Below are 10,613 nucleotides of genomic sequence, written 5' to 3' on the forward strand. Positions count from 1 at the left end.
TCCCAGAGATCACAACTCCTCACCATCAAGGGAACAAAACAAGGCAGATAATGAGCGTGACAAATTGACAGAAGCAGGCTTCAGAAGGTAGATAATAACAAACTTCTCTAAGTTAAAAGACCATGTTCTAACCCAGCGCAAAGAAACTAAAAACCTTGAAAAAAGGTTAGATGAAATGCTAACAAGAGCAACCAGCTTAGAGAAGAACATAAATGACTTGATGGAGCTGAAAGACACAGCACGAGAACTTCAGAAGGCATGCACAAGTTTCAACAGCAGAATTGATCAATCAGAGATAGAAGATCATTCAAAGAAATAAAACAAGAAGGCAAGATTAGAGAAAAAAGAGTGAAAAGAAACAAATGAAGCCTACAAGAATTATAGGATTAGGAGAAAAGACCTAATCTATGCTTAATTGGCATACCTGAATGTGACAGGGAGAATGAATCCAAGCTGGAAAACACTTTTCAGGATATCATCCGAGAGAACTTCCCCAACCTAACAAGGCAGGCCAACATTCAAATCCAGGAAATACAGAGAACACCACAAAGATATTCCTCAAAAAGAGCAACCCCAAGGCACATAATCATCAGATTTACCAGGAAGGAAAATATCCTAGGGGCAGCTAGAGAGAAAGGTTGAGTAACCTACAAATGAAAGACCATCAGACTCACAGTAGATCTCTTGGCAGAAACTCTACAAGCTAGAAGGGAGTGGGGGCCAATATTCAACATCCTTAAAGAAAAGAACTTTAAACCCAGAAATTCATATCCAGCCAAACTAAGCTGCATAAGTGAAGGAGAAAAAAAATCCTTTATGTACAAGCAATTGCTGAGAGATTTTGTCGCTATAAGACCTGCCTTACGAGAACTCCTGAAGGAAGTACTAAACATGGAAAAGAACAACCAGTACCAGCCACTGCAAAAATGTACCAAATGGTAAGGAACAATGATGCAATGAAGAAACCATGTCAACTAACGGGCAAAACAACCAGCCAGTAACAAAATGGCAGGTTCAAATTCAAACATAACATAACATAACATAACATAACATAACATAACATAACATATTAACTTTGAATGTAAATGGTCTAAATGCCCCAATCAAAAGACACAGACTGGCAAATGGGATAAAAAGTCAAGACCCAACAGAGTGCTGTATTCAGGAGACCCATTTCACATGCAAAGACTCACACAGACTCAAAATAAAGGGATGGGAGAAGATCTACCAAGCAAATGGAGAGCAATAAAAAGCAGCGGTAGTAATCCTAGTCTCTGATAAAATGGACTTTAAACGAACAAAGATCAAAAGAGACAAAGAGGGGCATTATATGATGGTAAAAGGATCAATGCAACAAGAAGAGCTAACTATCCTAAATATATATGCACCAAATGCAGGAGCACCCAGATACATAAAGCAAGTTCTTAATGACCTACAAAGAGACTTAGACTCCTGCACAATAATAGTGAGAGACTTTAATACCCCATTGTCAATACTAGACAGATCAATGAGACAGAAAATTAACAAGGATATCCAGGGCTTGAATGAAGATCTGGACCAAGCTAATAGACATCTACAGAACTCTCCACCCCAAATCCACAGAATACACATTCTTCTCAGCACCACATCACACTTACTCTAAAATTGACCATGTAATTGGAAGTAAGTCAGTCCTCAGCAAATGCAAAAGAACAAAAATTATAACAAACAGCTCTCAGATCACAGCACAATCAAATTAGAACTCAAGATTAAGAAAAGCACCCAAAACTGCACAATCACATGAAAACTGAACAACTTGCTCCTGAAAGACAAATGGATAAACAATGAAATAAAGGCAGAAATAAAAGTATTCTTGGAAACCAAGGAGAATGAAGAAAAAACATACCAGAATCTCTGGGACACATTTAAAGCAGTGTCTAGAGGGAAATTTATAGCAATAAGTGTCCACATGAGAAGCAAGGAAAGATCTAAAATTGACACTCTATCGTCAAAATTGAAAGAGCTAGAGGAGCAAGATCACAAAAACTCAAAAGCTACCAGATGACAAGAAATAACTAATATCAGAGGAGAACTGAAGGAAAGAGAGACACAAAAAAAACCTTCAAAAAAGCAATAAATCCAGAAGCTGGTTTTTTGAAAAGATCAACAAAATAGACCACTAGCCAGATTAATAAAAAAGAAAAAAGAGAAGAATCAACTAGATGCAATAAAAATGATAAAGAGAATATCACCACTGATTCTACAAAATACAAACTATAATCAGAGATTACTACAAACAACTCTATGCACATAAATCAGTAAACCCAGAAGAAATGGGTAAATTCCTGGACACTTGAACCCCATGCAAGCCTAAACCAGGAAGAAGTGTTGAAAACTTGAATAGACCAATAACAAGGGCTGAAGTTGAGACAGCAATTAATAGTCTACCAACTAAAAAAAGTCCAGGTCCAGAAAGGTTCACAGCCGAATTCTATCAAATGTCCAAATAGGAGCTGGTAGCATTCCTTCTGAAACTATTCCAAACAACACATAAAGAGGCAATGCTCCCCAATTCATTTTATGAGATCAACATCATCCTGATACCAAAACCAGGCAGAGTCTCAACAAAAAAGAAAACTTCAGGTCAATATCCGTGATGAACAGAGATGCAAAAATCTTCAGTAAAATACTAGCAAACAGATTGCAACAGCACATCAAAAAGCTTATCCACCATGATCAAGTAGGCTTCATCCCAGGGATGCAAGGCTGGTTCAACATACGCAAGTCTATAAACGTAATCCACCATATAAACAGAACCAAAGACAAAAACCACATGACTATCTCGATAGATGCAGAGAAGGCCTTTGACAAAATTCAACAGCCCTTTATGCTAAAAACTCTCAATAAACTTGGTATCAGGGGAATACATCTCAAAACAATAAAAGCTGTTTATGACAAAGCTAAAGCCAATATCATACTGAATGGACAAAAACTGGAAGCATTCCCTTTCAAATCTGGCAGTAGACAAGGATGCCCTGTCTCACCACTGCTATTCAGTATAGTTTTGGAAGTTCTAGCCAGAGCAATTAGGCAAGAAAAAAAAAAGGCATTCAATTAGGAAAAGAGGAATTCAAATTGTCTCTATTTGCAGATGACATGATCGTATATTTCAAAGACCCTATCATCTCATCCCCAAGTCTCCTTAAACTGATAAGCAACTTCAGCAAAGTCTCTGGACACAAAATCAATGTGCAGAAATCACAAGCATTCCTATATGCCAATAACAGACTAACAGAGAGCCAAATCATGAGCAAACTCCCATTCACCATTGCTACAAAGAGAATAAAATACCTAGGAATACAACTAACAAAGCATGTAAAGGACCTCTTCAAGGACAACTACAAACCACTTCTCAACAAAATAAGAGAGGACACAAACAGATGGAGAAATATTCCATACTCATGGATAGGATGAATCAATATTGTGAAAATGGCCATATTGCCCAAACTGATTTATAGATTCAGTGCTATCCCCATCAAGCTAAAAATGACCTTCTTCCCAGAACTGGAAAAAACCATCTTAAACTTTATATGAAATGAAAAGAGAGCCCACATAGCCAAGACAATCCTAAGCAAAAACAAAAAACAAAAAACAAACAAACAAACAAAAAAAACAAAGCTGGAGGCATCACACTACCTGACTTCAAACTATACTACAAGGCAACAGTAATCAAAACAGCATGGTACTGGCACCAAAACAGAAATATAGACCAATGGAACAGAACAGAAGCCTCGTAAACAAGGCCACACATCTACAACCATCTGATATTTGACAAAGCTGACAAAAACAAGCAATGGGGAAAAAATTCCCTGTTTAATAAATGGTGTTGCAAAAACTGTCTACCAATAGGGAGGAAACTGAAACTGGACCCCTTCCTTACACCTTATACAAAAATTAACTCCAGATGGATTAACGATTTAAACATAAGAACTAACACCATAAAAGCCCTAGAAGAAAACCTAGGAAACACCATCCAGGACATAGGCACAGACAAGGATTTCATGACTCACACACCAAAAGCAATGCCAACAAAAGCCAAAGTAGACAAATGGGATCTAATTAAACTCCAGAGCTGTACAGCAAAAAANAAAAAAAAAAATCAGTACAGTGAACCAGCAACCAACAGAATGGGAAAAAAACTTTTGCAATCTACCCATCTGACAAAGGGCTAATATCCAGAATCTACAAAGAACTAAAGCAGATTTACAGGAAAAAAACAAACTAACCCATGCAAAAGTGAGTAAAGGGTATGAACAGACATTTTTCAAAAGAAGACATATATGCGGCCAACAAACATATGAAAAAATGCTCCTCATAATTGGTCATCAGAGAAATGCAAATCAAAACCACATTGAGATACCATCTCACACCAGTTAGAATGGCAATCATAAAAAAATCTGGAGACAATAGATGCTGGAGAGGATGTGAAAAAAAAGGAACCCTTTTACACTGTTGGTGGGAGTATAAATTAGTTCAACCATTGTGGAAGACGGTGTGGCGATTCCTCAAGGATCTAGAAACAGAAATTTCATTTGACCCAGAAATCCTATTACTAGGTGTACAACCAAGGGATTATAAAAAGCTCTATTATAAAGACATGTGCACACGTATGTTTGTTGCAGCACTGTTTACTATATCAAAGACCCAAAGACTTGGAACCAACCCATTGCCCATCAATGATAGACTGGACAAAGAAAATGTGACACATATGCACCATGGAATACTATGCAGCCATAAAAAATGATGAGTTTGTGTCCTTTGTAGAAACATGGATGAATCTAGAAACCATCATTCTCAGCACACTGACACTGGAACAGAAAATCAAACACTGCATGTTTTCTCTCATAGGCGGGTGATGAACAATGAGAACACCTGGGCACAGGGAAGAGAACAACACTTACTGAGCTAGGTATGGGGATGGAGGGGAGGGGAGAGAAAGCAGGGGGGTGGGGAGGATGGAGAGGGATAACACCAGGAGAAATGCCTAATGTAGACAATGGGGGGCGGGTTGGGGAATGGAGACATCAAACCACAATGTCATGTATGCACCTATGCAACAATCCTGCAGGATGCGGAATATGCACATGTACACCAGAGCCCAAAATACAATAAAAAAAGAGAGATAAAAATAGAACTACTATTCAACCCAGAAACACCTTAACTGTATCTATATCTAAAGGAAAATAAGCTGTTCTACCCAAAAGTCACCTGTACTCATACACTTATCACAGCACTACTCACTAGCAAAGACATAAAACAGACCAAGATGCCTAGCAATGGTGGATTGGATAAAGAAAATGTGGCACATACACACAATGGAATACTATGCCCTCATAAAACAGAATGAAATCATGTCCTTTACAGCAACATGGATGCAGATGGAGGTCATTATCCTAAGTGAATTAATATAGAAACAGAAGACCAAATACCACATGTTCTCACTTATAAGTGAGAGCTAAACATTGAATACATACAGACATAAAGATGGGAAAAATAGACACTGGGGGCTCCAAAGGTGAAGGTGAGGGGAAAGAAGGATTGAAAAACTATCTGTTGGGTACTATGTTTACTATTTGGGTGATGGGATCAATAGAAACCCAAATCCCACCATCACACAATACACCCTTGTAACAAACCTGCACATGTACCCTTGAATCTAAAAAAAATTCCATTCTGTTACTTATATGATCTTCTGTAGCTGAACAAGCAAAATATCATGAACACCTTAGTTCGTTCCTGCCTAGGAGTGTTTGTACTGGCTCTTCATTTAATCTGGATTTTTTTCACCCAACTTGTCATGTGGCTGCTTCATTACTTTCTTCAGGCTTCTAAGTAAGTATCACTTTCACAGAGAGGATCTCCCAGACCACTAGTTAGTTCCCTCCTTTTACCCCCGTCACCTTCTACTATTGATCATTTTATTCTGCTTTATATTTGTCCACAGTCCTTAGTAATATACAAAATTAACATTTTTAAATTTACTTGAAAAATATAGACATAACAATAACAACAGCCATATCTAGTATGTCCTGTGTGTTTACTGTATGCTAGCTCCTTCTCTAAGCACCTCACATATATTATTTTATTCACATCTAGCAACCATTTGAAGTAGTCTCTGTTTATTTTTAATTGAAAAATTATGAGTGTGTATATTTATGGGATACAATGTGACATTTTGATCCATATATACATTATAGAGAGAGTCAATCAAACTAACATATTTATTGCCTCACCAAATTATTTTTTGTGGTTAGAATGTTAAAAATACATTTTAGCAATTTTGAGATATGCAATACATTAGCTGTGGTTATCATACCGTGCAATAGATCACTAAAGATATTCCTTTAGTCTAACTGCAGCTTTGTACCCTTGTCAACGTCTCTCCTTTCCCCATTTCTCCCTTCACAACCCCATCCCCACCACCATCATCTTGTAACTACTTTTTACTCTGTGTTTCTATAACAACATTTTTAGATTTCACATTTAAGTGAGATCATACAGTACTTGTCTTTCTGAGCTTGGCTTAGTTCACTTAGCATAATGTCCTCTATTTTGAATCATATTGTTGCAAATGACAGAATTTCCTTCTTTTTAAAGATTGTACAGTATTTCACTGTGTATATATCATATTTTATTTATCAAGTTATCAATTGATATACACTTAGGTTGCTTTTATATCTTGGCTATTGTGAATACTGGTGAAATAAACATGGGAGTGCAGATATCTTTTTAATATACTGATTTCAATTCCTTCGGATATCTGCCTAGGAGTGGGATTTCTGGGCCATATGATAATCCTACTTTTTAAGTTTTTTGAGAAACCCCCATAATGTTTTCCAAAATGACTATAGTAATTTACATTCCCAGCAGTGTACATGAGATTCCTTTCCTCTACATCTTTGCCAATGCTATTTTTTTGTTGTTGTTGTTGTTGTTTTATTTCATTTTTAAAATAGTTTTTGCCTTTTTTATTTTTCTGTAAGTTATTGCGGTACAGGTAGTGTTTGGTAACATGAGTAAGTTCCTTAGTAGCAATCTGTGACATTTTGGTGCATCCATCACCTGAGCAGCACACATTGCACCCTATTTGTAGTCTATTATCTCTCTCTCTCACCTTTCAGCCTTTCCCTCACCTTTCACCCTTTCCTTCCACAAGAAGTCCATTGTATTATTCTTAGGCTTTGCATCCTCACAGCTTAGTTCCCATATATCAGTGAGAACATATGATGTTTGGTTTTCCATTCTTGAGTTACTTCACTTAGAATAGTAGTCTCCAATTTAATCCAGGTCACTGCAAATGCCATTAATTCATTCCTTTTTTATGGCTGAGTAGTATTCAATCACCTACATACATCACAGTTTCTTTATCCACTCATTGATTGATGGGCATTTTGTTGGTTCTATGGTTTTGCAATTGCAAACTGTGCTGCTATAAACATGAGTGTGCAAGTATCTTTTTCATATAATGACTTCTTTTCCTCTGGGTCAAATAATAGTTCAATTTTTTAGTTCTTTAAGGAATGTCCAAACTCTTTTCCATAGTGGCTTTACTAGTTTACATTTCCACCAGCCATATAGAAGTGTTCCCTGATTGTTGCAACCACACCAACATCTGCTGTTTTTAATTTTTTTTTTTATTATCACCATTCTTGCAAAAGTAAGATGGTATTGCACTGTGGTTTTAATTTGCATTTCCCTGGTCATTAGGGAGGTTGAGCATTTTTTCATATGTTTGTTGGTCATTTGTATATCTTCTTTTGAGAATTGTCTATTCATGTCCTAGCCCACTTTTTATGGGATTGTTTGCTTTTTTTCTTACTGATTTGTTTGAGTTTATTGTGGATTATTAGTCCTTTGCCAGATGTATAGATTGTGATGATTTTCTCCCACTTTGTAGGTTGTCTGTTTACTCTGCTGACTGTTCCTTTTGCTGCACAACAGCTATTTTAGTAAGTCCCAGCTATTTATCTTTGTTTTTATTGCATTTGCTTTTGGGTTCTTAGTCATGAAATCCTTGCCCAAGTCAATGTCTAGAAGGGTTTTTCCAATATTATCTTCTAGAATTTTTATAGTTTCAGGAGTCCTTAATCCATCTTGAGTTAATTTTTGTATAAGGTGAGAGATGAGGATTCAGGTTCATTTTCCTACCTGTGGCTAGCCAATTACACCAGCACCATTTGTTAAAAAGAATGTCCTTTGCCCACTTTATGTTTTTGTTTGCTTTGTCAAAGATCAGTGGCTGTAAGCATTTGACTTTATTTCTGGGTTCTCTATTGTGTTCCATTGGTCTGTGTACCTATTTTTATACCAGTAGCATGTTGTTTTGGTGACTATGGTCTTATAATATAGTTTGAAATCAGGTCTTGCTTTGGCTATGCAGGCTCTTTTTTGGAAAATTTTAGAATTGTTTTTTCTAATTCTGTGAAGAATGATGGTGGTATTTTGATGGAGATTGCATTGAATTTGTAGATGGCTTTTGGCAGCATGGCCATTTTCACAATATTGATTCTACCCATCCATGAGCATGGGATGCATTTCCATTTGTTTGTGTCATCTATGATTTCTTTGAGCAGTGTTTTATAGTTTTCCTTGTAGAGGTCTTTCACCTACTTGAATGTCCCTAAGTATTTTATTTTATTTTATTGTAGCTATTGTAAAAGGGGTTGAGTTCTTGAGTTGATTCTCTGTTGGTCGCTGTTGCTGTATAGAAAAGCTACTGATTTGTGTACATTAATCTTGTATCTGGAAACTTTGCTGAATTATTTTATAAGTTCTAGGAGCCTTCTAGAGGACTCTTTAGGGTTTTCAAGGTAAATAGTCATATCATCAAGAAATGGTGAAAGTTTGACATCCTTTTTACCAATTTGGATGCGCTTTATTTTTTTCTTTTGTCTGCTAGCTCTGGCTAGAACTTCCAGTACTACGTAGAAGAGGAGTGATAAGAGTGAACATCCTTGTCTGGTTCCAGTTCCCAGAGGGAATGCTTTCAACTTTTCCCCATCCAGTATTGTGTTTGCTGTGGGTTTATCATAGATGGCTTTTATTACATTGAAGTATGTCCCTTGTATGCTGATTTTGCTGAGAGTTTTAATTATAAAGTGATGCCTGATTTTGTCAAATCCTTTTTCTGCATTTATTGAGATGATCATGTGATTTTTATTTTAAATTCTGTTTAGGTGGTGTATCACATTTATTGACTTGTGTATGTTAAATCATTCTTACATCCCTGATATGAAACCCACTTGATCTTGGTGGATTACCTTTTTGATGTATATTGGATTTGGTTAGCTAGTATTTTATTAAGCATTTTGGCTATGTTAATCAGGGGTTTTCATCTGTAGTTTTCTTTTTTGGTTTTGTCCTTTCTTGATTTTGGTATTAGGGTAATGCTGGCTTCATAGAATGAATTAGGGAGTATTCCTTCTTCTCTCTCTTGTAGAATAATGTCAAAAGGATTGGTACCAATTCTTCTTTGAATGTCTGGTAGAGATCTTCTGGGAATCCATCTGGTCCTGGACGTTTTTTGCTGGTAATTTTAAAATTACCATTTCAATCTTGCTGCTTGTTATTGATCTGCTCAGGTTATCTAATTCCTGATTTAAGCTAGAGAGTTGTATTTTTCTAGAAATCTATCCATCTCTTCTAGATTTTCTCGTTTTTGTGTGTAAAGGTGTTCATAGTTGCCTTGAATGATATTTTGTATTTCGGTAGTGTCAGTTGTAATGTTTCTCATTTTGTTTCTTAATAAGATTATTTGGATCTTCTCTCATTTTTTTCATGGTTATTCTTGCTAATGGTCTATCAGTTTTATTTATCTTTTCAAAGAATCAGCTATTTGTTTCTTTTATCTTTTGTAATTTTTTTGTTCAATTTTATTTAGTTCTGCTCTGATCTTGGTTGTTTCCTTTCTTCTGCTGGGCTTGGGTTTGTTTTGCTCTTGTTTCTCTAGTTCCTTGAGGTGTGACCTTAGAATGCCAGTTTGTGCTCTTTCAGTCTTTTCGATGTAGGTATTTAGGGCTATAAACTTTGGTCTTAGCACTGCCTCTATCCCAGAGGTTTTGATAGCCTGTGTAATTATTGTCATTCAGTTTGAAGAATTTTTAAATTTCCATCTTGATTTTGTTTTTGACCCAATGCATGTTTAGAAGCACATTATTTAAGTTCCATGTATTTGCATGGTTGTGAAGGTTCCCTTTGGAGCTGATTTCCAGTTTTATTCCACTGTGGTCTGAGAGAGTGCTTGACATAAATTCAATTTTCTTAAATTTACTGAGGCTTATTTTGTGGCCTATCTTATGGTCTATCTTTGAGAAAGTTCCATGTGCTGTTAAGTAGAATGTGTATTCTGTAGTTGTTGGATAAAATGTTCTGTGTGTATCTGTTAAGTCCATTTGTTCCAAAGTATAGTTTAAATCCATTGTTTCTTTGTTGACTTTCTGTCCTGATGTCCTGTCTAGTGCTGCCAGTGGAATATGGAAGTCCCCCACTATTACTGTGCTGCTGTCTATCTCATTTCTTAAGTATATTAGCAATTGTTTTATAAATTTGAGAGCTCCAGGGTTGGGTGCATATAT

The sequence above is a fragment of the Cebus imitator genome, unplaced genomic scaffold (assembly GCF_001604975.1).
Source record: "Cebus imitator isolate Cc_AM_T3 unplaced genomic scaffold, Cebus_imitator-1.0 Scaffold269, whole genome shotgun sequence".
Lineage (NCBI taxonomy): Eukaryota > Metazoa > Chordata > Mammalia > Primates > Cebidae > Cebus > Cebus imitator.